This window comes from Etheostoma spectabile, unplaced genomic scaffold (genome assembly GCF_008692095.1).
Source record: "Etheostoma spectabile isolate EspeVRDwgs_2016 unplaced genomic scaffold, UIUC_Espe_1.0 scaffold00003049, whole genome shotgun sequence".
In the NCBI taxonomy this organism is placed as follows: domain Eukaryota; kingdom Metazoa; phylum Chordata; class Actinopteri; order Perciformes; family Percidae; genus Etheostoma; species Etheostoma spectabile.
The window spans coordinates 1-6,382 of record NW_022602986.1 but is presented as its reverse complement, the minus strand read 5'-3'; the positions used below and the strand labels follow the sequence as shown (position 1 = coordinate 6,382).

At 39.5% G+C, this 6,382-nt stretch overlaps 1 pseudogene; it reads right to left on the bottom strand.

Annotated features, from left to right (window-relative positions):
* Positions 1–2,962: 2,962 nt before the first annotated feature.
* On the bottom strand, positions 2,963–6,335 carry LOC116676326 (inositol hexakisphosphate and diphosphoinositol-pentakisphosphate kinase 2-like; annotated as a pseudogene).
* Positions 6,336–6,382: the final 47 nt, after the last annotated feature.

Sequence of the window (6,382 nt, the reverse complement as noted above, 5' to 3'; positions counted from 1 at the left end):
ATTTGACAAGAAAAGATCTGGGACGTTGGAAATGTACAACTGTTCTAAGCTCTAATTGAGGCTAAAGTAGACTGGCTTTCATCAACCAAAGAACAACATCCCAAGAACTCTTGAAAAGAAATGCAGTAGGATTAGTGGAGATCATCCGTGTTAGCTGATAACACCAAACTGCAGTCACTTTAACTGCAAACGCATGTGTGACCAAAACACATTTTCTGCGGTACCTCAAGAACACATAAATGACGATACAAGCAATCCACAGCAATCTCAATGTGGAACAAACAGGACTAGTCGCCAGATGAAGTGAAACAAAATCATGATGAGATGAGAGATCAGAGTACGTTAGTGGACGGAGCAACAAATGCGCAGAATGAGAAAGGCGTGGAAGAGCGGTGATGTCCAGGAAACCTCTTACCAAAGTCAGGGGACTCACATCCAGGGGACCGGCGGTTACGGCTAGTAGTTTACACAGAGTAACAACAGGTAAGAAGAGAAGAGCAGAGTTAATAGATAAAACTTGTGGTGATGAAAGTATGAAAACAGTGGCCGGGATGAGAAAATAGTCTTTTTTTATTAAAAAAAGAAGCAACAAATGGGACAGATTATTTCATCTACTTTCACTTCTATTCTGTTTTTGTTTGAGTTTTTTGCATGGAAAAAAAAGCAACAAACAAGCATTAAGATGGAAAGCTTGAAAAGGGGTAACCTATGAATGAAATGGAGGCGTTGCACAGTTCAAAGCTCTGCAAGGTGATTGAGAGAGGAAAACCTTTATGAAACAGGGCAGTTTGTCTACCAACTGTATTTCACTCTGGTTAAAGCGTCATGGTTATCAAGCATTTGCATTGCGGAAAAGCATTACTGCGTGTCAAGCACAACACCCGACTTAACAGTTGGGTGTTGCCAAGTGTGCTACTACAGAGGGTGTGGACAGTATGTAGTAGTATTTTGAGCCTGGGTATAGTTACTCTTTTAAATGTCATTATCCAATGTTACCTTGACATACATACTGTAAAAGAAAATAGTTAGCTGTATTGTTAGTGCTAGCATTTCTCAAAATTAAAACATAATTTCTGTTCATGTCCTTCAGTTACTGATATAGAGACACTGTTTATCTGCTTTACGTATGTTACTTTGACTTTAAAATGCAGGAACCTTTGCACCACAATGTAGAAAACCAATGTGGAAGTGGTTGACAAGACAATCTTAACTCTTGGTTCTTACCACACAGCCTTCATCAGCAGACCGGAATTTGCTCAGTTGTCATGGCACTGTAGATGTTCAAACTTTAATCAGAGCCCTTTTAGGACCTTGATTTAAGATTGTTTTTGCCAACTTTTTTTCCCATTCATGACCCTTTTTTCCTCCAAGGTCATGAACGAACTGCCAAGCTCACATGTAGAAGTGCATTCAGATGCGTTCCTCTAATCGTCACTTAAAAATAAACCCCTGATATAAGTGCTAAATTATTCTAATGTTGGCATTGTGGCGATTTCAACAATGTTGTTACATTTAAAAGAAATTAAAGCCCAAGAAGCAGGTATTTAGAAATATGTTTGCAGGATTGGTGTTTTAGTCTCCACCTGGTTTTCCCATTTAATATTTCCTAGTCTAAGACAGGCCCGTCTATAAACCTACGCATTAAATTACAGATGCTATTGTATGTTTGTGTTTTTCTACAGCCAAATTTTGGTCCATTCTTTAACCTGTTGGACATCTGCTGTAGTTAAAAGCTATTAGTAGTGTCTTCCTGTTTTCATGTGTACAATAATCCAAGAGTCACTCAAAATTCATCAAATCCAATTAATAACATCATGGCAATGATTATACAATGTTTGTGATAGCGTAATGAGGAAAGAGAAATGTTATATTTTGAACTGGATTCTGACTTTTTGAATATATCAGTCTTCTCTATTATAGTCTATAATTTAAGTGAAGGCAAACAAGTCTTAAAGTGCTCATATTATGCTTTTGGCTTTTTCCTTTACCTTTATTGTGTTTCTATCTTTTTTGTGCTTGTAATAGAAAGTGAAAAAATCCAAAGTCCACCCCAAAAGGAGTTACCACCTCAGAAAACACTGTTCACTTTGTAACACACATTATATGCTGGGCCTAGCCGCAACTGTGCACGCCCTCAAACCAACCTACTTAGAGCGGAAGTAGGAAGAGTTCACGTAGTTGTATTGCCATGTCCAGGAGACAGAACTAAAACGCAGAAAAATAAGGTGTTTTTTGAAAATTATACCATGGAAACATTCTGGTACAAACTCTTAATACAATAATGAACCTGAAAATGAGCGTAATATGGAGGTCTTTAAACATCAAAAGCACATAATGAGTGGCGCAAAAGCCCCAGCCAGTGGCTGCAGTAAGTTTGAAAATGTGGTGTGTGTCGACTAAAATAACCTCCACCTTCAACACGCCCTATGTCAGCTATGCAGTGTTGACATTGTATATGGTAGTGCTTTGTGTGACTGAAAAGAAGGGCTAGGAAATAAATAAATAAGCAAAAGGAGCATGTGAGTAGGACAGACAGGGCTGTATGATTATCAGTTGCAGTCTTAAATGTGTTATAATGTAATTTGATAATGGTAATGTCTAATGTCTATGTCCTTTTTTCCCTCTAGATGTGGGTTTGTGCGTGTGTGTGTGTGTAGTTATGTGTTTGCTTCCTTGTGGGCATGTGTGCAACTGTACATAAAATTAAAGTAACTCTCATCTCATGAAAGTTAGAGAGATGAATTTCACACAGGGAATGTCAGGGAATTAGATCCAATACTTTAAGGAAACCAGAAAGGATATGGGAACTTCATAAATAGTTAAAAATGAAAATAAAATACCAGAATGTTTTTAAGTTATTCCAACTGTACTAGAAATCTTCCTCTGAGACAAATCAAAAGTAAAAAAATAAAACATTTCCACCATAGACTAATTAATTTACATAAGGGCCTAAGTAGAAGGATCATTCATAAGTACATCTATAGCTAATGTGAGTGTGAGTCCAGTGGGTACCTTGACCTCCAGGGTACATGCAGCGAAAGGCCCTGCCCAGCTCCTCAGCCTGAACGCGGCCCGCAGGCGTCAGCTCCCGCCCCACTTCAACACCAGCAGCAGAGATGGGCTGTCCTTCTTAGAATCTGAAAAACAGCAGCGTACTGTATTCATATCAGTAAAAACTATACAAAAATGCAGAGGAAGAACTTTTTTTTTTAAGAGTCGGGCAATAATAAAGCAGTATTTCAGTCAGTGGGAATAGCGCTACACCCCCTACATGAATATTAACAGGGTATTTTCACATAAAGGTTACGGCCTATTTCAGCTTCTCTTCCCTAATTTTGCACTTTTATTTGCTAAAATGTTATACCGTTTAAAATTTCCCGGTCTCTCAACTTCCCCAGCTGCATCAAAAAACTTTTGTCATTTCTTTTACTAAAATATCAATTTAAAAATAAGTATTTCTCTAACTATCACCACATTTGCAGGCCTCTTTTATTCTGTAATCACACAACACACCACACACACCCACACACACACACACACACACACACACACACACACACACACACACACACACACACACAACACACACACACACACACACACACACACACACCACACACACACACACACACACACACACACACACACACCACACACACACACACACACACACACACACACACACACACACACCACACACACACACACACACACACACACAACCTTCTTCTTCACTGGATGCTTTAGGTTGGCCGTTGCGCAGGTAAGTCAGCTGAACTTTCCTGTTGATGCCTGAGAAATGACCGTACCTGGAGAGACAGAACACAAACACGAACACGCACACGAACACACAGACAGACCGGAGACAGACAGAAAAATATCCCATCGTAAAGAATTTAGTTTAAATAATTAAACAGCACACACATCTGACTTCTATTCCAACAAAAGCTAAAGAGAATAGAACAAGGTAACAACATTTTTCAAAGATTTTACAGTGATCATTCACACAACTGAGTACCAGTATTAGCAAACGGTTAAGGTAATTCAATCATTCAGCAGGTACTTTGGATCAGCTAATGACCAGTTTGATTTCAGTGTGTAATTGCTTACACGTGTGTGGGCATGAGAACAAAAGAGGCAAAGAGAAAGCTTCTAAAATGGTGCAAGGTGAAAATCAATGCCAATTTTAATTGTGTTGTTATTCCTAAAAAGTCACACACAGACACATATCCAGAGCCTCCACTTGCCCAGCATACTGTGCTTTAGTAAGAATTAGGCACATCCTGTAGATAATGATCGCATAGTGTTCTCTTAGAGAACAGGCAGCTGAGTGAACGTCTCAAAAGTCACATGATAATGGACCCTAACCCAGATTGATATAACGGACAGCTGTTCAGATTCTCTGGCTTCCTGCCAAAGACTCACACTTGAAAGAGACATCATCACTTTGTTGATGTAATTCTTGGTATAACTTGCATCTACTGGAGTATAAATTGGGTGGAGCCTACTGCAATCCTGTGCTACACAAACTCACTCTCTCGTGCTGTTCACATACACACCTATTATTAAATCAAGGAGGCATTTTACCCTAATTAACGTAAGCCTTTAGTTAGGAATGCAAAGTACAACACTGCTGCTTGTGGTGAAAGGTGTCGCTCACAGTGACAAAGCCGACCGCCTGTGTTGTTTTCACAGCTCTACGGAGCATTTCAGCCTCTTTCAGCTCGTTCTTTGGTTTTTACAGTCCTAAAATTTATTTTTTGGTTCACCTTCACCGCTTTAATTCAGGCTGGTTTCAGCTAACAAGAGGATGTGTGATGAGCCCAGAGTACACTACCTGTTCAGCAGACTGACAAAGTTAGCTGCTAGCTGGTGAACACAGTGGAGCATTTAGCAGCTAGAGGCCAGTTGGCGGTCAGATTGGTTGAGACCAAAACCGAACTAAAAAGGTGTTTAAATATTGGACTTACATTCATCAGGTAGACAAAACAAACTCCAGATAAATGCAAATGTCGCTTTGTATTGCAAGGAGTATACATTTGCAGCAGTTTGTTCACCATATGAGAGTGTAAGGTAATAAATGTCAGTGTTTCCGCCGCCACCAAAGTGCCACAAAAATAGTTAGCACAGGTTAAAACGTTTTCAACAGGTAAACTAAAGTTGTTTGTAGAAGCGTTTTGACAGAGAGTTTATTTGAAATTTATAACAAAAACTGTAAAGCGTATTTGAAAGAAGTATACTGTGGGTTGAATCAATACTACGGTGTATGAACTGGCAATAGAATGACAAACAGCACATCTTTCACTGAGTGGATTACTCTTTAGTTGTACTCTTTAGTGGACTACAAAAATATTTTTTTCTAATGCTGTTTTGAACCTTGCATTTATTTTAAATTTGATCATCTTAGACTTCCATATACTTTTGTTGTTACACTCATTCCAATCATATGGAGAAGAGCACCAGCAAATCACTTAAAGGAGTGTAATGCTGATGGGACGCAGAGGAAGGAAGACATTAGGAGATTTAGAGTCCAGCTGATATGTGGTGAGAACGGCATGCACACAAATAGCACAGCACACTTACAGAACACAGTGAAATCCTCAAGGACTTGACTGTGTCTGTGTCCGGTGTTAATGGCTAGAAATGAATGTATGTTAATAAAAATGATACACTCAGGGCACAGAACATTAGGAATACCCTTTCAAATAATGACTAAACTTCTGATCTTGCACAAGCCATATCTAAATACCTCCTTTACCCTGTTATACCCCAGACCCACTTGGTCTGTGTCAAGAGAGAGATCAGGTATTCCTAATATTTTGTAGGCACAGTCTAAATAGACTAAAATAAAAGGAGGGTGGTAAAACCTCATCCTTAAAGTGAGAAGGAGATGGTGCGTACTGAGTGTCATTCAAGCTGGATTCCCTTTGGGAGAAAGAAGAAGGGATGGGTGGGGAGGAGAAATGAGAGACAGAGGAAGGAAGAAAAGAGAAAGTTAGAGTTAGAGACTTAAGAGGGATGGAGAGAATCAAGGTAAACATGTCTGAGTACAAGGAAAGTTGACTGAACCTTTTTTGAGTGTTGAAAGATGAAGCTAGTTTTGATGAGAGGGGTGACTGCTGATGAATGATGACGACAGGAAACACGAGGATGGTGACTGATGTTGTGTGTTTTGTGTGTTTATGAGAAGAGTGTGTGTGGTTGTTTGATGTGAGACGTCACTCACATCTCCAAGACCGTCTTGAGTTGCTCCAGTTTAGATTTCTTCTCCTCGATCTCACAGTCGTTGTGCTCGACCAGTTCCACAGCAGCAGACGGGCAATATCCAGCACTTCCTGAACCACAGAGGCAGTTATTCGTAATTAGTGTTTATCTTTAAAAT